At 39.2% G+C, this 22,012-nt stretch overlaps 1 pseudogene; it reads left to right on the top strand.

The window, feature by feature from the left end:
• The first annotated feature begins 433 nt into the window (after positions 1-433).
• On the top strand, positions 434-20,163 carry LOC148643329 (arachidonate 12-lipoxygenase, 12R-type-like; annotated as a pseudogene).
• Positions 20,164-22,012: the final 1,849 nt, after the last annotated feature.

Raw genomic sequence — 22,012 nt, 5'->3', positions numbered from 1 at the left:
GCCAATCTTTAAACCAGATGACCTATAAGACTGCCTTTTATATGTATGAAGTCATAAACACAGACACCTGTGATGTCCTCATTAGGGTTCGTCAGCATGATACTAATAAAGCTGACAAATGAAATGGATAATTGGGCATTCAAATGACACTTCCCACATCCAGCTTTCTGGTTTGTGAGAGATTTAAAAACAATTTGATTGGAATGACATTTGGATTCGAACATCTTTTTCAAAAACTCTGAGAAGGTTCCATAGTTAAAAGAAACTACCTATTCTTAAAACATACCTTTACCTGAAATGTTGTCCTTATAAGTGATGACTGCATATGGTTACCGTAAGGCAGGTTCTGAGATTTATTTGACCATTTCATTCCACCAGTCTAGTGGAGCTTGACCTGGAAGGAATTGTGTGTCCCGGGGGGTCCTGGGAAAGTATGCAGTTTTATGAGAAATTCTACAATCATTGCAAACAGACAGATGTGTCAGGTACTGTATAATCTGAGTAATTGTTTTAAAAATGAAATCATCATAATAACATAATTTTATGCTGAACTACCTAATTTCCTAATGGGTAAACCATCTAAACATTATTTTGTGAGAATGGTCCAGTAAATTGCCAAACTGTATAAATGTACATTGCTTGTTGTAAAAGCATTAATAATGCTAAAATACAAAACAATCCACAATAATTATTAAATTTACAATTTTGTTTTATAACGCTAAACCAGGATCTATTGCCGGGGACATTTTTTGCCCTCAAGTATAGTTCAATCACCAGTTGCTCATAGAATATCATCTTGTAAGATATAATTGGTAGTCTAACTCCCATAACACAGTAACTTCTGACTTTGGCCACAGCAGCAGGGGAGAACTTGAATAAAATCAGAGAGCACATTGCTTAACAATGCAAATCAGTTAGAGTGCCAGTGTTTTTTTCTTGAATGTAAAACATATTTCTTGTTAATACAGAGAAAGTGCAAAGTAATTGGAAGGAAGACTGTTTTTATGCATACCAGTATCTAAATGGCACCAACCCCATACTGATCAGACAGTGCAAACAGATCCCCCCAAACTTCCCTGTTACCAACGACATGGTTTGTGAATTCCTAGAAACTTCAAACTCCCTTCAGGAAGAAATGGAGGTGAGTATGACTGTCACATGGATTAATGTGAAGCCATCCTAAATTGACTTCATTACTCTGCTCTCCTCCCCACTGATAGCTGATGTGTGGTGAGTGTTCTGGTGGTTCTACATCTAGACAGTTAGGAGAAACAAGGCAAAACTCACCCAGTCTGTAGTAAAACAATGCAGTTGAAGCCTAAATTCTCCAGGTGGTGCTGCACATTGGTGGTGGTGGAGTCCCCATTACCTGTAAAGCGCTTTGAGTGGAGTGTCCAGAAAAGTGCTATATAAGTGTAAGCAATTATTATTATTATAATGGATATTTTTGAAGAAGGATGACCTGTACGTTTTGAAACATAAAAGGCTAAATAATAAAAAATAAGAGTTTTAAGTTTCCACCTTTTCTAAGATTATCTTTGGTAGTAAATGGATGTAAGTCAGCAACACCCAGTGAACCTCTTTTTCCTGCCCCCCCCCCCCAATCTCTGTGATGCCACACAGGGTGACACAAGGCCAGGTTATCCCATAAGAACAGAAAAGTCCATAACAGCCTATTTGGAAGAAACAGTTTGTGGGAATTTTCTCCTTTTCCTTTCTCTCTTACAGAAAAAGTGTTGTGTTTCAGCCTCTTTTCAGGCAGTTTGCCTCATTCTTTACCTTACCAGCAGGCCAACATACAGTGCCTTGCGAAAGTATTCGGCCCCCTTGAACTTTTCAACCTTTTGCCACATTTCAGGCTTCAAACATAAAGATATACATTTTTTATTTTATGTGAAGAATCACCAACAAGTGGGACACAATTGTGAAGTGGAACGAAATCTATTGGATTTTTGAAACTTTTTTAACTAATAAAAAAATGAAAAGTGGGGCGTGCAAAATTATTCGGCCCCCTTGCGTTAATACTTTGTAGAGCCACCTTTTGCTGCGATTACAGCTGCAAGTCGCTTGGGGTATGTCTCTATCAGTTTTGCACATCGAGAGACTGAAATTCTTGCCCATTCTTCCTTGCAAAACAGCTCGAGCTCAGTGAGGTTGGATGGAGAGCGTTTGTGAACAGCAGTTTTCAGCTCTTTCCACAGATTCTCGATTGGATTCAGGTCTGGACTTTGACTTGGCCATTCAAACACCTGGATACGTTTATTTGTGAACCATTCCTTTGTAGATTTTGCTGTATGTTTGGGATCATTGTCTTGTTGGAAGATAAATCTCCGTCCCAGTTTCAGGTCTTTTGCAGACTCCAACAGGTTTTCATCCAGAATGGTCCTGTATTTGGCTGCATCCATCTTCCCCTCAATTTTAACCATCTTCCCTGTCCCTGCTGAAGAAAAGCAGGCCCAAACCATGATGCTGCCACCACCATGTTTGACAGTGGGGATGGTGTGTTGAGGGTGATGAGCTGTGTTGCTTTTACGCCAAACATATCATTTTGCATTGTGGCCAAAAAGTTCGATTTTGGTTTCATCTGACCAGAGCACCTTCTTCCACATGTTTGGGGTGTCTCCCAGGTGGCTTGTGGCAAACTTTAGACGAGACTTTTTATGGATATCTTTGAGAAATGGCTTTCTTCTTGCCACTCTTCCATAAAGGCCAGATTTGTGCAGTGTAAGACTGATTGTTGTCCTATGGACAGACTCTCCCACCTCAGCTGTAGTTCTCTGCAGTTCATCCAGAGTGATCATGGGCCTCTTGGCTGCATCTCTGATCAGTCTTCTCCTTGTCTGAGCTGAAAGTTTAGAGGGACGGCCAGGTCTTGGTAGATTTGCAGTGGTCTGATACTCCTTCCATTTCAAGATGATCGCTTGCACAGTGCTCCTTGGGATGTTTGAAGCTTGGGAAATCTTTTTGTATCCAAATCCGGCTTTAAACTTCTCCACAACAGTATTACGGACCTGCCTGGTGTGTTCCTTGGTCTTCATGATGCTCTCTGCGCTTTCAACAGAACCTTGAGACTATCACAGAGCAGGTGCATTTATACAGAGACTTGATTACACACAGGTGGATTCTATTTATCACCATCAGTCATTTAGGACAACATTGGATCATTCAGAGATCCTCGCTGAACTTCTGGAGTGAGTTTGCTGCACTGAAAGTAAAGGGGCCGAATAATTTTGCACGCCCCACTTTTCATTTTTTTATTAGTTAAAAAAGTTTCAAAAATCCAATAGATTTCGTTCCACTTCACAATTGTGTCCCACTTGTTGGTGATTCTTCACATAAAATAAAAAAATTATATCTTTATGTTTGAAGCCTGAAATGTGGCAAAAGGTTGAAAAGTTCAAGGGGGCCGAATACTTTCGCAAGGCACTGTAGCAACGACCAAAGCTGCACCATCTGAGTACATCTCATACACTCAACATATAATGTACCACTAGTCACAGTATCACATAACAACATTATTCACAGTCTCTGGCTTCTCAATCTCACACCGCAGACACAAATCTCAGAACTCACTGTCACTTCATCCTCGTGCCCAGGGCTGTCCACTTGTAACTGCCACTACACCACTGTCTTGTGGCCTGGCAAATTCTGCATTCACACGTACCCTGTATCACTAACCAGTTCCGGCGCACCTCTTTTGAGAGACCTCACTGTCTCACACACAACTCGGAGCTGCTGGCTGACCTTGCATTCCACAATTCTGTGTTCCACATACCATCCTGTGAGAAGTAACACCTTTCTCATGCCTCCCACAGGGTAGCACAACACATCCTGGAGTCTAACCAGAGGCCTGTAGATAGACAGAAGCTTTCACCACTCTGTACTTCACTTGTAGCTTGAGGGCCTCTCTATCACACACCTACTCTGGTTCTCACAAGTTGCCAAAGGTCAGCAGCTTTCTTCACTCTGTACTTCCCTTTTAGAGTGAAGGTCTACTTGTCAACACTACCTCACTCTGCACCTCACTCATTAACTCACTCACACATCTACTCTTTTACACATATTTATTATTTTTAATTTACACATGTAGCATCAGTCAACCAAAAAAACAGTAAACCAAACTTTTCACTGTACTGTAACTTGAAATCCCGTGTCCAGAAAGTGAGGAGAAACAAGGCAGAACTCACCCAGTCTGTAGTAAAACAATGCAGTTGAAGCCTAAATTCTCCAGGTGGATGCTGCACATTGGTGGTGGTGGAGTGGAGTCCCCATTACCTGTAAAGCGCTTTGAGTGGAGTGTCCAGAAAAGCGCTATGTAAGTGTAAGGAATTATTATTTTTATTGTTATTATTGTTATTATTATTTTGTCTTTTCACCACCGAAACAACAAAACAATAAAAACAGCAGAGTCTCAACACTTGGTCTGTTTTATATGACTTTTTCTAGGAACTAAATAATAAACAACCTAGATTTGGGGTAGAAAGTCAACAAACAATACTTCTAATTTAAACCTGTTTTCCTTGACTTCTGATGACATCTTCCTGCTGTCAACTTTCTCCTTTCTTCACATATCCTTTCCCATAATGCTCTTAGAACTGGCTTTTTAAAGGGCTTCTGATTCTCTTAAAGGGTCTGTAATACCAATAAATCTTAAATATTCATTTATCATAACATCTTTGGACAATCCTGGCCAGGACGTGGTGGTGTGCAACCAGGGATTACTTGACTTGTGTAACTTATCAGGCCTTAGCAATCTCTCTCCCCCTCCAGTGTATCACACAGCTTTTTAGAGAGGGACAATTAAGGAGCTAATCATGTCAAGTCAGCTTTGGATGTTGAGAGGAAACCAGCCCCCAGCACTTGGAAAAGGATTTATGAAACCAAGAGGAATTCCAGCTCCCTGGATCGAGGAGACAGCAGCGCCGATGTCGGGTCTTGTAGTAGACCCTGTGCGATGCGGTAAGAGCTGGAGAAAACAATAGGCGTGGTATGGGAGAACACACAGAGGTTTAATAGAGCACAAAATAATAGTGACAGTCCATGAGACACTGAACAGGGGAGAATGGCATCCAAATCCAAACAGGTCCAAAGGCAGGTCAGGGCACAGTCCGGGAGTCCATCAGCAAGTTATCCATCCTCACATGCGACAAGGTTAAAATCCCCGGGAAGGGGGAAAACACGAACATGGGCAAAAGATAGAGGTCCAAGGGAGATGGGGCCAGATCCTCCAGACCCCGGGCCCAGGAAATGGGAGGTGTCGGGGATAAGGCCTATGCCTTCAGGAGACGGATGTAGGGAATCCTGGTGCTAGACGGGCCTTGCGACATATTTACCCTAATGTTGAGCCCTGAGGAGTGGAGGAGCTAGTCTTTAAATAACAGTACACATAACGGTACACTGGGAAGCTTAGTCACAATCACAGGAACAATAACAGGAGTAGTGAAGCGCCCTCTAGGGAAGGGATGTCCGGCATGACAGTTAGTGTATAAGCATTTCAGTTTGAGTGTGAATCATGGTCAGTGTCTTGAGTGCTATGAGTCTTGGGATGTCTTGTATTTTCAAACAAGTACCGTAGCAACTCCAGTTTGTAAAGGCAGCAAATTAGTTATTGTGTTTCTACAGAAAGGTACTGTCACGATATTAGTTCCCCCTCTTTAAGGGTGCTCCAGCCCTTTTACTTAAGACTTAATTCTCTGCACCTGCTCCGTATTCCCAGCCCACCTTAAAAGCCAGGCGCTGATGCTCATCCGGACTCTGCATCTGATTTCCATATCATGCGAGTCCGGGACCTGGAAGCGCCTGGTCCCGTTAAGGTTTTAACCTCTGTTCCCGTTCCTGTTCCCCGTCCGCTGGTTCCGACCCGGCCTTCGTGGTTTTAATTCCGTGTTCTGATGGATCTCCTGGTTTTGGACTTACCCTTGTGTTTTGGATACTCTAAGGATTACTCTCTCAGATTGTTCGCCTCGGCCACACCTCCCCCGTGCACCAGCGCACCTTGGACACGCCCCCTTGTCTTCAGCCCCGTTTTCCTGCATGACGTTTCCCTAGGGTCCGGAAAGAACTGTTCGTTACAGGTACTATCTACCTGGTGGACTACAAACTGCTGGATGGCATCCAAACCAGCACCATCAATATAAAGAAGCAGTACCTTGCTGCTCCACTCTGCTTGCTGCATTTGTAAAGAGAAGAAATCCTGATGCCCATTGCCATTCAGGTGCCAGACTAACTGCAGTTACTAACTTGTCTAAAATGCATGGACTATCATTCAAGGATAAAAAAAGTATTTGGTGGAATTAAGATTAGTTGTCTGAAGCAGAGAGCTCTTTTCATTTGCAAATTAGTTCCATTCATCCATTCTCTAACTGCTTCTTCCAGTTCAGGGTCACACAGGAGAGCCAGTGCCTATCCCAGCAAGCAACAGGCACAAAGACACCGTGGACCAGACCCTTTCAAGGTAGACACAAACAGAGAGATGCTCACATTCATATCAGGGCCACTCTTTCCAGAAGCCAATTAACATACCAGTATGTTTATAGACCGTGGAAAGGAAGTACCCAGGGGATGCCTACACAAACAGAGGGAGAACATACAAACTCCATGCAGATACCACCCCAGTGATTGAACCCTTGGCCCCAGTGCTGCAAGGCAGTAAATGCCAACCACTGCACCACTGTTCTATACTAGAATGATTATATGTTTTGTTGATTATAAATCCTATGCTAGTTTATCAATAATATCATTAATAATTAATAAAATGTTTGGGATTGGGTTTTGTGAAATTTCTAGGCATCATGGTACATGCATAGTCATTGATTATCTTGTGTATATACAGTATGTACTATCTTCAAGAAGCCAAAATGATTAGGTACACTAAATCATATGAGTCCTACTGTATTCATATTAATGCATTATCATTTCTTGTTATAGCTCAACCAGAAGGCAGGACCAGAAAACCCCATATTCCTGCCCAGTGACTCTGTCAGCTGGCTCTTGGCGAAGACCTTTGTGTGCAGTGCTGACTTTAACTATTTCGAGTTGGTTACTCACTTGTTACGCACCCACCTGTTGGCAGAGGCATTCTGTGTTGCCACGCTCAGGCAGTTATCCTCAGTGCACCCTGTGTTAGAGGTACTGCTCCTGTGTATTTTTGACATAAGAAATCCTCATCTTTTTGTATTTATGTAAGTGACTTTCTTCTTAGTCTATGCAGGTATCCAACAATAGTCAAGTTCTTAAAAGCAAATGTCTACAAGCATTAACTTTTTTTCTAATTTTAATTGTTATAATTGTTTAAATGAAATGTAAATGCATCTCACATGGATATGATATAGCCGGGTTTGACATTTAACTTTATTGAATTTTGTGCCTTGCACTGGTCTGTACCCTTGACAATAATGGATCTACAGCACATTTACATCTTTCATGAAAAGTAATTCTCTTTATTAATCCATAGACTTTAGAGGACCTATTTTTGTAGATAAAATGTTTGTCAGACTAAAGTTTTAGAAAAAAATAAACAAATTATTGGAATTATTTAAATATAAAGATAATGAATACTTAATTTACAGTAGATCTAGCCTTATATGAATGGGCATTGGTGGGTCTGAATCCACAAAAGCACAAACAAATTACAAATACCTCACATATCACAATTTGGAGTAAAATGCTGAAAGAACTATTTTCAAAGTGGTCATTACATTTGATCACTCGCAATTCAGGCTCACTGCGAACAATGGGCTAGTTATTGTGGTGTTCCCTTGAGGATCACCTCCAGCTGTGCATTAAGGTCACACCGAGTAAGACAAAAGATTAACAAACAATTAACTAATTCAGTAAATTATTTTCTGTTATTTCTTAAATTAGAGCCACAGGCCAGAAACTGTACAGCAGTTTTCTGTCCCCCACTGTGACAAGTGATTCTTAAAAAATCCCTTTAGATGCCATCAGTAAGATCATTCCCAAATATCCTAGACACTATAAAATGTGTTGCTCAAGAGCAAGATCCTACTCTGGCTTTTCAAAAGTTTTAATGTCAGATACTGATCTTCTGTGACATGTTTGGATTTTTAAATCTAAATATTTTTGTCAAGCTTTGATATTCTAGACCATAAAAAAGTAGGAATGTGAAGCTTAATTCACCACAAGTCATAGTCGCTTAATCATCCTAAAACCCCAAGACACAAGCAGTGCCTTGCCAGAAAATGGTGAATTCTGCAATGCCAAAGGGCCAAGCCCCCTGTTGTGGGGTATTTTAACACTATTCACATTCCAAAGAGATACAATCACATTCTGTAACCTTCTGTTAAGTACTAATATAGCCTCTATACAGTAGAGAGAGACTAAATATACTCTAATATTTAGGAAAAATCAAAAATAGCTAGAATGATCCATGTTTGGCAATTATCTGTATAGCCAAAGGTGGTTCAAGCTACTTAGAGCTGTGATCTGACAGGATTCAGGAAATCTGTCATCAGTTTCAAGCTTCACACTGGGGTCCTAGATCTCACTGTTTGTCTCTGGTGCTTTGCACAGTGTTTGTTAGTGCGAAACTTTATTCTTGTCCTTGCATTCTCTTCACCAGCCTGTCTCCATTACTTGCTGCGAACAGTGTGCTGCCTCTTCATGCTGTTGCTTACCTGCTTGCTGGTGTTTCTCTACCCACTTTTTCAGTTAATCTAACAAAAACAGACTGTTGCTCATACTATCTGTAGCAACACATCACATTCCTTCACTTAGTTTTAGAACAGAATTATACCTATGAATTGACAATACTATCAGTTTGTCCTTCTGAGCTCTAGCCAGGACACAATTGTTCTTCCTGACCAGACTCTTCTAAGCTGCATAATCATATAGAGACATGGCTCATTCCATGAAAGACCTAAACTTTTCTGTTTTCTGGAATTCTAGTCCTCACAAGTACTAACACGTACTTGGCCTACCTTCATTTCCAATGAACAGGTGGACATCTTGTTTAAAAACTACACTGTTGTACCTGCGTTTTTCAGCCAAAATGGAGACTCCCCCAAGGAGGTCCCCTCGACTGTATAATTTCTCATTAATATATACCCATGTAATATTAATGAATATTAATTTCAATTACTTTTAAATGTTACCATGTTACTATGGTGGGACAGATTAAATTTGTAAGTGTTTCAAGTTTATATTTATTTTGCAACATGCCTCCTCAAACTGCAATTTCCTTAGAACAGTTTTAGTATTTTTGAATAGAATCAGGAAAATGAACATTTACTTGATATATAGACCAATTGTTATTCTTTGTCAAGTGTTGTACAAATAAAATATTCTAGCGTTCACTTCAATAAAGATACATCTCTCGAACCTCTTAATTGTCTTGAACCTTAGGTTTAAGCCAATAAACAATGCACAATTGACACATTTGCTATTGTTTTTGTTGTAATATGTAATTAAGTATTTTTTGGTTATATGAAGCTCCTGATTCCTCATATGAAATACACCCTTCACATCAATATTGTGGCAGAAATACTTTGTTGTCAGAAGGTGGAATTTTTGACAAGGTAAGTCTCTATTGCTGCATAACCATTGCACCTGCACTGCATTTCTATTATTAATTTCTTATAGTCATATTCCCTATTTAACATTTAGATAAATGAAAAATACTAATGCAAGAGACTTGTTTAAAATGGTTGAACAATCAGACCAATTAATTCTTAAAATTGTTTTGGCTCAAAATAAAATATTTAGGTGGCTGAATGCACAAGTGTAAAAAAGGAATGTTATCCCAGCTTTATTTATGTGCATGTTCCTTTGGTATAAAGGCTGCACTCCCAGCTTTCCTTTGTGATTTAAGCTTTTTCAGTAATACTTCAAAGAGACACCTTTGGGAATTCATAAAAATCTATGCAGAAATGCATATTATTTAAAAAAACATGTAACAATGCTATAGTAAACATTTTGATTTATAACACTTAACACTAACCACCAAGTAAGTTGCAGTATTTGTGCTCTTCATTAGTGATTCTCACTTGAAGAATGAAACTATACCAATCTAGAGTGCCAATTACAGATTTTTGAGATGACTAAATGAGAAATACATCTGGATTGTTTCTGTTCTTCTGCAATTTCTCTTTTGTTTTTTAAATATTTCCCTGGAGCCAAAACAACAGTTTTCCATAACTGCTAAATCAAATTGGAATTCAGTATAATTGTTTGGATGAAAGTTAGACTAAAATCCCTTGTTTTCATTCTCAACTAGGCCTCCAGCACTGGAGGACCGGGGAAGTTTGAAGTGATGCAGAGAGGTTTGAACTCCCTGACTTACAGCTCCCTCTGTCTGCCAGATGACATCGCAGCTTGTGGGGTAGAAGGAATACCCAACTACCACTACCGCGATGACTGCCTTAAACTGTGGGCTGCGATCAACAGGTGGGTCTGACAGGCATCGTCTGAGCAGAGATGTGGAAACACAAATGTAATCATTATTAATTTGGACTCTTTGACTAAGGGAGACATGGTTATCATTTCCAATTCCCTCTCATTAGAGAAGAGCTTATACAATTTTCAGTGCTTAACTGATGTGGGTACTAGTTGTACTCAATCGAGAAATTAATCAGATTTATGTCATTATTCCAGCAGTGGCAGTGGTATTACCCTTGAAAATCACTCATATAGTGGCCATCAATATGAAGGGTGAAAAAACTTAAGTAATCATGGACCTATACCTCAAATGACTTCTATGGCACATAGGGTTATCAAAATGTTGGTAAAAAACTAGAGGATCAATACATGGAAATAATATCAGAGGGATAATACTCAATATGGATTTAGTGATGCCTACCCAGAGTTTCTTGACCAAGCAAGAATAGTAAATGTTAGCATAGAGGATACAGATGCAAGTATTTAAAACACACAATGTGTCAGGCAACATACAGCAGCAAGTGCCACACTATGGAGAACAATTATGTTTTGCTGCTTTTATTTAAATAAATTGATGCAGAGCTACACTACTCTGTAAGACAGTCAGGTGGCACAATGAATCCTTCATGTACCATACTGTACAATGTGTAGCTGTCACACATCTTAGTTTAGTCATAAAAAATTATTAATACTGTAGTTACAGTATTGTATGTCAATACTGTATAACAATTTTAATTATACAGTATACAGAATTAATGACAATTGTATATAAATAGTAAGTACAACATTTTTAGAGTTTGACTGATATGTACTGTATATAATATTATTCTTTTAAATTGTATTTTAAACAAATCCAAAATTGGAAAAAGGTCAGTAGTGATTTGAATGAATCTGATTTGAAGTCACTAAATTAAATTCACAGCAAATAAACATGATACAAATATTATATATTAATGCCTTCATTTAAAATGACTAATGTTATAATTGCTTGCAAGTGAAACCAAAGTATTTTGAGATAAAGCAATATGAATAAACACTGAATGAATACACAACATTACTGAGAAGCACACTATGAAAACAATTACAACATATTATTTATAAGTACCTGTTTAGCTTACATTTGTTCAAGTATGTTAGTTGATTGGTGTAGTGGATATAAAGAAGTATTGCAGTTTCCCTAATGGGATCAATAAAGTATATATTAAATGAAGCTACCATTTAACTAACATCAGATATGGGTTTTGACACTCAATCTGAATGGCTGAATCTGTATAATATGGCATATTTAGATTCTCAGAGGGCCTTTAATACATTTTCTTTTAAAATATTAATTTTCAGATTGAACAAAGTCATGCATTTAAATTGAAAACTGGTAATTCAAAATGGAATGCTGGTAAGGGGTTTATGTTCAAATTGGGGTGATTTATTTAGTGAAGTACCACAAGAATCTGCATTGCTTCTCCTAATTTACAGTTATCTGATATACATAGTAAACTTGTCATATTTTTTAATTATTCCATATTAGGAGAATTAGTGAACATTAAGCAGACAATTTTTCAAAATTCAGAAAAAATTAGACTGGACACACCCAACAGATATGTACAGATGCAGCCATTCAAAATGGGTGGGGTATTTCACGGTATACCCCAGTGGGCGTGTCGCATCAAAACGCAGTATAACGCGGTAAATCGCGTCATTTGACGTCATGCCGGAAAGTATCCGGAATCACCTTGTAAAACCGCCAGGAGGAGCCAATAAAGCTTAACCTCTCATATACAGCATTTGAGCTTTTAAATTTAAACTGTGTATTACAGCATGTTAATCATCAGTCATTAAAAAGTTGGTATATTTTATGAAAGCAAAATTGCTCAGTTGGACAAAAGTACACAACCTACCTTTATCAGAAATATTTATGCATCAAAGCCTTTACCGAAGATATTACTAATAGTATTAATAATGAATGACTTTGGACAAGCTGTAAACTCAAAGTATTACGCTGGTCCACATTCTTTCTAACCGTCATTTTAAACGAAAATACTTTTAGTTTTTTCTTTGACAAAAAGGACATTAGCTAGCCAATACGATAAAGGAATGATAAAGGAATGACTTTTTTTGCTAAAGCACATTTGCACATTTGCACAAGCACTTGGAATCTGTCCAAGCCCTACTTTGTCAGGCATTTTCTTTTACTGCAACGGAGATAAAAACTCCCTTGCTTTTAACAGAGCATTTAATAATTTCATAATTGATTTTTCATAAAATCAACGCTTTCTTTTTAGTATACCAGATATTATGGAACCACTTCAGAAGGGTGTCAGCTGGTCAGATTCCAGGAATCGGTACTTTAAAGGAAAAATACACACCGGTATTCCATTTCTCCCTAAACATTTTAAGCATTGAAGTCTTTAACTAACGTGAAATAGCATGTAAAAAGTCGGTAGTTTTAAGCTTTTCTGCTAATATAATATGGAATCTTGTATCTAAAGAAATTAATAGCGATATGATTATATTAGTGTACTGCGACATTTCTTTGAAAAAATAGAATAGCAATATTATGGACAATTAATTGACTTTTAGATTTCTAAATATCACAACATGATAGAATTTAAGTCATTTTAATAACAATGAATAGTCACCTATGCGTTACAATATAAACATTTATATTGATTTAAATTACGTTTTGATTTAAATCGCAAACATGTGTTTAAATATATGTGTTTTTTGATTCAGAATCAGACAAATGCAACATAAATTGATATCTTTGTCTTCTAAGTATCTTAATAAACTTTCAGCATAGCTTTCTCCCCGTTTAGATTTGTTTTTCTTGGGATCTTGGGATCAAACGTGGAAAGATTAGATTGTAATTGTTTTTATTTTTAAATAAATTCTAGCAAAGGCATTTATTTTAAAAATCTTATGATTTCTATATTTAGTGGTTTCATTAGTGACAAAGGCTAAACTTTCTAGGAAAAATGTATTTTATGTAAACCATGTTTGCTATTAATTCATTTAGGGCTAGAATATGTTCATTGTCTTCCAATGAAAGAAGGGTTCCTTCCGCCGTAGTCGGGAGACATTAGAAGCTTGCCACGCACGGACTGTTACACCAACAGTTTAAGCGATTTCATTGAGGTGCCTAGCTTTCTTAACTAGTAAGTACTGAACTTTCTGGGTTTTGGAGGGGGGAGGTGTCTTTCACTGGAAATCTCGCCCCCTTCTGCTTTGAAAATACCTGTGAAACCGGTTTATTTCGTCACAGCCAGCATTCCCGCAGAGAGGGGGGTTGTACTTGCAGTGCATCGGTATAGATGGGAAAGCCAGAGCCGACCGCTACGCCGCCCACGTGTTATGCTCTTTGTTAATGACTAAGCCGGAACACATCACCCAGATAAAATAAAATGTGTTTCATTCACAACCACCGAAATTTCTCCAATTAGACAGAATATTCAACCCACAACAATTGTGCACTTTAAACTCAAAATACTTTATTCATCCCCAGTCGGGTGGGGGTGGGGGGACGATTTCCCTCCCAGGCTTTGACATACAGAAATGTAAACCTGAATTGGATAATGGCACATAACCATGGAGGTAGAAGCACCTTGCTTTTCTCATGAAATTACTTTCACAGATCCGTAAATGTTTGCATAATCCTTTCAAACTGTTTTATTTTTTGTAAAGGCTGTTGCAGCTTAATTGTTACTGCACACATTTTCATATTTCAGTAAATTATAGATCAGTTCCTGATTGTTTTAGTTCAGTATGTCATATGCATACGTGCAATGAAATGCTTATTTACTTGTAAGCTCTGATACAAAGACATTAAGGAATCACCAAAACAAACAGAACAACAGGAGCAAGTTAAATCACATACAACTTAAACACACCCAAGACCAGCAGTATGAGAAAATAATAAAAAACTGTGAGTCAGTGGTAGGAGTAGAGTTCAGTAATCCAACAGCCTGTGGGAAGAAATTCTCTGAATCTGAAAGTTCATGCCTTTGTTCCTATAATGCTTATCAGATAGAAGGGGAGAGACAAGTGAGAAACCAGGATTGCAGTATTTGGAATACTATCTGTCACGGACGTCCAAAGGGACTAACCGTGGGGAGCAGGAGAGTGGAAAAAGACCCATATGCGTAGCGGCGAGACGGGAAAAAGGCCCGGGCTCATTAGTGCAAAGAGTTCAGGAATGCCGTATAGAAACCTATGCCCTCAGGGAGCGGACGTGGGGCGCCCTGGTGCTAGGCGGGTCTCACGACATCCGAACATCAATGCTGAGCGAGGACAGAGTGCAAGACCCGGAAATATATAGCCCAAGGAAGAGAGGGACAGGAAGGACAGCAGACCAGAAACTAGGGACAGGACAGAGAAGGAGCGCCCTCTGGCTGCAGAGGGCGTGACAGTACCCCCCCCTTCATGGGCGGCTCCCGACGCCCAAACAAATAAATAAGCTGCACAGCACTGGGGGGAGGAAAAACCTCATTTAACTGAAAGGAAACCTCTGGGAATCCACGGCTGAGAGCTACCCCTTCCTCCGGGGTATAAACCTTTATTGGGTGGAGGAAGGGGGGGTAGAGAAGACCTCCGGAGACTAAAAACAAAAAAGTACACAAGCACAAACACAACAGACAAAAACCTGGGAAAGACCAGGGAGACAAACCACACACAAAAAAAAAAATAGGAACCAAAAACAGGTAGGACCCAAAGTTCCGAGACACAGAGAGCAGGGGGGACCAAAAAGGAGGGGAAACCAGGAAGAAAAAAATCAAAACAAAAGGCAAAAAACAAGAAAAAAAAACACAAAAACCCCGGGGAAAAATACCGCAGACTGGGCAAATGGCACGTTCACATTCTAACGCTGATATCGGAGTGGACAACCTGAGGAAAGCCAGACCGAAGTCCGCTCACAGAAACAGATGCCCGGAGTGATATCCAGCGAAAAGAATGGAGGAACGGCAAATGAGCACGTTCACATACTAACGCTGATATCAGAGTGGACAACCTGAGGAAAGCCAGACCGAAGCCCGCTCACAGACACAGATGCCCGGAGTGATATCCAGCGAAAGGCATGAAGGAACGGCAGAAAGCTTACCATTCTATCACTGATATCGGAGAGAGCAAGACCAGGAAGAGCCAGGCACGAGAACCCGCTCCAGACACAGAAGCTCGGAGTGATATCCAGTAATAAGAATAGGCAAGCCAGCTCAACATTCAATCACTGATATCGGAGTGATCTACCCGAGGAAAGCCAGGTACAGGACCCGCTCACAGGCACGGAAGATCGGACTGATATCCAGTGATTAGAATAGAGGAACTGAAAAAAAAAAACAGCCCAGAGAACAAGAAAAAAAAAACTGCGGCAAGACAAAAAAAAAAACGCCGCTCGCGGGGTCAGTAGGGGGCTCAGCATTCTGTCACAGACGTCCAAAGGGACTAACCGTGAGGAGCAGGAGAGCGGAAAAAGACCCATATGCGTAGCGGCGAGACGGGAAAAAGGCCCGGGCTCATTAGTGCAAAGAGTTCAGGAATGCCGTATAGAAACCTATGCCCTCAGGGAGCGGACGTGGGGCGCCCTGGTGCTAGGCGGGTCTCAGAACATCCAAACATCAATGCTGAGCGAGGAAACAGTGCAAGACCCGGAAATATATAGCCCAAGGAAGAGAGGGACAGGAAGGACAGCAGACCAGAAACTAGGGACAGGACAGAGAAGGAGCGCCCTCTGGCTGCAGAGGGCGTGACACTATCAAATGTGTCAGTAGCTACTTATAGCTGTTAATCTACATACTCATTACTGCAGGTCATGGTAATTAAATCACTAATTAAGATGACTAAGGTACTGCAATTAGATTGTTTGTCAATACATTATGTGACTATGAATCTTTGATACTAACATACATGCCAGGAAATCAGTATCTGTTGTGCTAGAGGCACCTGCTTTGGACAGGTGGACAAGGCGGAGCACATCCTTTGGGGTCCTTATTCTCCCTGTGCTATAAAGTGGTTGTAACCACAAGACAACCTAATGAACACTTGATATTTCCACAGACATATCAGCACTGTTACTGGAATTGTACTGGTGTTATATTCATAAAGCGAAGTCAATGTGGTAATACCGAATATAACATTTCTTTCAGGTGTTCCAGAAAGCTTCCTCACTGTTCAGAAACTGGATAAGTTTCTCACTATGGTTATATTCACCTGCTCAGTGCAACACAGTGCAGTCAATAGTGGACAGGTGAGATCTGCTTACTTACCAGAAATTACTTTTTTCTTTTGGTTAAATCCTGCCTGGTCAACTTAACCTGGAAAATGCCAACTAAGGTCAAGCCTGTTACATACTCTGACAAGGTGTCACCAAGGTAAAAAGTCACCATAGGACAGAATAACTACACTTTATGTAAAGGAGAAATTTAAAACACACCAAGCTAATCAAAAAAGCCTAGGCTCCATTTTGAGCCCCTCACGAGACTTCTTCAGTTCATACTGAACAATAACTGTGTAGCAAGTTGCTTAGCAGCCCCCACAAAGTCTATGTTTTTTAACACGTACAAATGCCCTCTTCTTACTCTCAATCAGTTGTCTCCTTACTGCTGCTGTCACCTGTTTGCATGCCAGAGAACCTGCTCTCGATTTCCAGATGTGGACTGACATGAAAAGCCTCTGCTTTCTGTCTTGTATCATCTTGCATCAGCTGGTTAATTTGGCTGACTGTTGATGTTAAAGCACAGGAGTGAAACACTTCAAACACTCTACAATTCAGGAAACAACTAAACACACTTTCCCTGCCTGAACTACAGGATTTTAGACACAGCTCTCTGCAACTGACTGCTCTTATAGTGCCTGCTGCTGCTCCTGAGGAATGTCCCAATTAAGCACAGTGTCACGGATGTCCAAAGGGACTAACCGTGGAGAGCAGGAGAGCAGGAGAGCGGAAAAAGACCTATATGCGTGGCAGCAGAATGGGAAAAAGGCCCAGGCTCAGAAGTTCAGGAGTCAGGTAGAAACCAATGCCCTCAGGCAGCAGACGTGAGGCAACCTGGGTGGTTAGGCGGGTTTGAGGACATCTGAACGTCAATGCTGAGCGAGGGCAGAGTGCAAGACCCAGAAATATATAACCCAAGGGAAAGAGAGGGACCGGAAGGACAGCAGGCAGGAAACTAGGGACAGGACAGAGTAGGAGGGCCCTCTGAATGCAGACACACAGGACCAATCAAATGATCCCTTTTCTGTTCAATCAGTCAATCAATGTAAGTGTGTCCAATTTACTGAAGAAAAGGGAAGAGGCCTTATCAAAGGCTCAGCTCTTGCTCCAACACAGGCACATTCATGTACAGCAAAGAGACTGTCACTATATTAAGGCATTACCTAGGAAATTCAGGTTCAGTGAGAAGAGCACCACATGCTGGTCCACTAGTACTACTCACCTCTATACTGAGACAACAGGACGCTAAGTGGCTTATCAGTTTAGCTCAGTGTGCTCAGACCTGAGTCAGCGTACTGCTTTTCATCACATGACCTCTTCTTAAATAGAAGTAGAAAACCATAATAACAAATGTCACTTTGTTTATCTAAACATGTACTATTATTACCACTAACCTAATACTAAATTTGAAAGTTCATACCCCTTGAAATTTTAAGAAACATATGTTTACTCAGCTAAATAAAGACATCTTCACAAAAGAAATCATGTGCTTTTAGATCAAAACTAATCACTGTGTATAAATATATGGGAAGTCCATAGTCTATGAGGCCATTCATTTCATCATACAAACTTCCACTATGAACAGGGCAGCTTCTCATAAGATTCCAAACCAGATCTGAGGGAGACTCCATTCTCACCCCACCTCATGGTCAGTCACCCTTCAGCCAAGTGGTTTAAAGCAATTTTAAAAATAAATGCTTCCCAACCAACATTTTATTTTTTGATGGTCCTGCATCTTCTTAAATACATTGATAGGGGATGTTTTGTTTTGAAGAATGTGGGCCTAACAGTTGTAAGAACTAGTAGAAGCGAAAATATGAAATTGTACACAAAATTGTTTGCATATTTTTGTGCCACCTCCAGTTTTAGTCATATAAATTCTTCAAAAGATTTGTGATATGAAAACATGGAATACAAATGAAGAGATCATCTGTATTTATTGTAAGTTCTTTTAATTCTACAGTATATATAGTTTATAGGTTCTGACTCATGCATGGTTGATTCCTTTTACACACACCTGATCTACAGTATATGTACTTGTGTATACCAGTTCATGTTCATGATTTTACTTGTATTCATGGGTGCTCGTGAATATTTGATGTCATCCAGTTTTTTTTCCTCAGATCTCACTAAGCTTGACTACTTGGGAATTGTTGTTTCTTTAAGTGAAATAACAGGTTTACATTTATACAAAAGTCATCCACCCATCCATTTTCGAATGCTTCTTCCAATTCAGGGTGGAAGAGGAGCTGGAGCCTATCATAGCAAGCAACTGGCACAAGGCAGTCCATCACAGGGCATACACACACAAGTGCAGAGGTGTACACACTCACACACATCAGACACATGTATAGACACTTTGCAATAATCATGCTGTTTTTCTGTCTCAAAGTTTGACTATTGTTCATGGATGCCTAACGCCCCCTTCACAATGGCCCAACCTCCTACCTCCATGAAGCAGGACCTCCCCTTTTCTGAGATCATCCGCAGTGTAGCTGATAGCAGGAGAACCTTGACAACTGTGGTCGTCATAAGGATGCTCAGCCACACTTACTTTGAGAAAGTGAGTTTCACCCTCCTGCACAGTAAGATGTTTTGTTTAGACATTTGACTGGAATATGCATTTTTGCTTTGTTTATAAAGCTTAAATCAATTAGATTATAATATTTTTTTATTAATTAAATTTATATAGTATACAGTATATCATTATATATTTAATTTGTATTTTTCATCACCAGTGTTTTGGAATCTGTATGTAGTGATATGACCATACATACTGTATGTATGTAACACATCTATATCAGACATACAGTTTCTGAAAGCTATAGACAGCAGATACTGGAAATTTCTCTTTTTCTCTCTATGACATATGGTATATGATTCATGACAGCATTCATGTGTGCATCCTGCATAATATCAAAATATCAACATCAATTGCATTTTGGCAGAAGGTTAAAAAAAACTAGTTCAAGCTGAAAAAATAGTTTTCAAATTTGCTAACCTCCTCATCACATACCAGACATTCAAAAATTACTTTGCGATACAATTGGAGCCCCAATTGATTTGTTTGCTGCCAAAGATGAGGTGGCAACATACTGTAGTTATTACACTTAATAACGCATTCATAATATACCTGTCTTGGCGAAACATAGGATTGTGTCAATATCTACATTCCACTTTTGGAGCAAATCTAGATATTTAAAAATTATAATGAGAGTATTTACAGTGTATATGTTCTAGAACATTCAAAAAATAAAATCAAAGGGGAATTAATGTCTTGAATTAGCAAAGAATACATAGTTGCCATGTTAAAAACTGAGAGATGGATTGAATGTAAACATGTCTCATTTAATTTGTTTTAAATTCTTTATGATTATTTGATATACAAATTTGCATGTTTTGCCCAAATGCAACTTTTTATTTATTTTTTTTAAATATGGACTTAACGTTACATTTTGATCACCATGTAATGTATGCTGTCTGTGTGTTTAGCATTGCAGTTTAAAAATTAAACAGTGTTCTTGTGGTTTTTGCTCCAGCTGCTGCAGGGCAAGTATTTTTCATAGTTTCAAGTACATTTTGTCTGTCTTTTTCTAGATACTATTTTCATATGATCTCAATGGGTTTAGGTACAGCAGTGCAAATGTACATTATGTTTACAATATTGTTACAAATTGGGGATTATGAAAATTGAGTAATATCAGAAATAGGCTTAGTGCATTAATCAATAATTAAAATAAATATTCATATCCCCAGACTTGATTGCGCCAAGAATATACCGAAGCTCTTGGTATGATTAGAGGCACCTGAGTTCTTTGTTCTTTGTTGTGCTTTGATGAAAAGATTAATAATTCAGGAAGACCAGGTTAAACAATTATTTATGAACAGTGGCAATAACACACTAAACAACACACAAGTTACGCTAACAAGGTGTCCCAGAAGTCTAAATTCTGATCACGTAGAAAAAAAAGACTGCTGCTACATAAGCATATCTTATATAACACCTACAAAGACCAAAATAAGATAAAGCTGCTTTCTAAACTAAACTTGATATATCCTATGATGCGGCTACATACATTCTAAATTCTAAATTCTAGTTTTGCAGTGGAAAAAATAATGATGCAATAAAACATACCCGAACGGTAAAGCCCCTGGCCCAAATGGAATGAATTTTCTGAATTTTATTATAAAACCATAAATCCTTTGTTATTATGTATGATAATAATAATAAACTTTATTTTATATAGCGCCTTTAAAGGTGGCTTCTCAAGAATACACAAGATAAAACACAATTTCAGTATATAGAGGAGAGTGCGGATGGTGGTCCTAAGAAAAGCAGAGGGGTGAAGAATGGAACCAGTAAACTAAAAGGCTCTTCTAAAGAAGAAGGTTTTGAGTCTGGATTTAAAGGAGTTTAGAGAAGGTGACTCTCTGATATCCTTGGGCAGAGAGTTCCAGAGCTTGGGGGCATAACAGGAGAAGGCCCTGTCACCCATACAATGTAGACAGAATTGGGGGATAGTAAGGAGAGCAGAATTAGATGAGCGAAGGTTGCGAGGTGGGCAGTATGGTGATAATAGTTCAGACAGGTACTGAGGTGCCAAGCCATGTAGAGCCTAATAAGTGAACATGAGGATTTTAAAGTCTACAAGGAATTTGACCAGGATAGGAGTAATGTGATTTACATTTGCACTAGACCTGGTCAGGATTCTGGCTGCTGATTTTTGGACATACTGCACTTTGTTTAATGTAGATTTAGATACCCCAGCGAGTAGAGCATTACATTAGTCAATTTGAGATAACACAAATATGTTGATCAGCTTTTCAGCCACAGTTAGTGATAGCATAGGACGTAGTCTAGCAATATTTCTGAGATGAAAAAAAATATGTTTTGACAGTATGCTGCACATGAGGGTCAAATGTTAAGCCAGAATCGAATATAACCCCAGGGTTTTTCAATTTAGATTGAAGTTCAAGTACAAAACCATCTACAGGTAGGTTTAAAGGACTGGCTTTATGAAGTTGATGGGGGGTGCCAATAAGCATGACTTCAGTCTTGTCGCAGTTAAGATGAAGGAGGTTTGAGTCATCCAAATTTTTATGTCAGAGATGCAATTACATAGAATAGAGACAGCCACATCAATGTCAGGTTTGGTATGGATGTTTATTTGAGTATCGTCAGCATAGGTGAGCTGAGGCCATGTGATCTTAAAAGCTGACCAAGTGGAAACATGTAAATTCTGAAAAGCAAGGGGCCCAGTATTGAGCCCTGGGGAACACTAGACTTAACAAGACTAATTTCAGACCTGTACTCATTAAGAGAAACAAAGTGGCAGCTATCAGTGAGGTAAGATTTGAACCATCTGAGAGCAGTGTCAGAAACTCCAAACACAGTCTCAAGACAAGAAAGTAGGA

Source organism: Lepisosteus platostomus, chromosome 22 (assembly GCF_059453375.1).
Source record: "Lepisosteus platostomus isolate fLepPlt1 chromosome 22, fLepPlt1.hap1, whole genome shotgun sequence".
NCBI lineage: Eukaryota > Metazoa > Chordata > Actinopteri > Semionotiformes > Lepisosteidae > Lepisosteus > Lepisosteus platostomus.
Note: the sequence above shows the minus strand (reverse complement) of the source record. Positions and strands in the feature narration are given on the sequence as shown.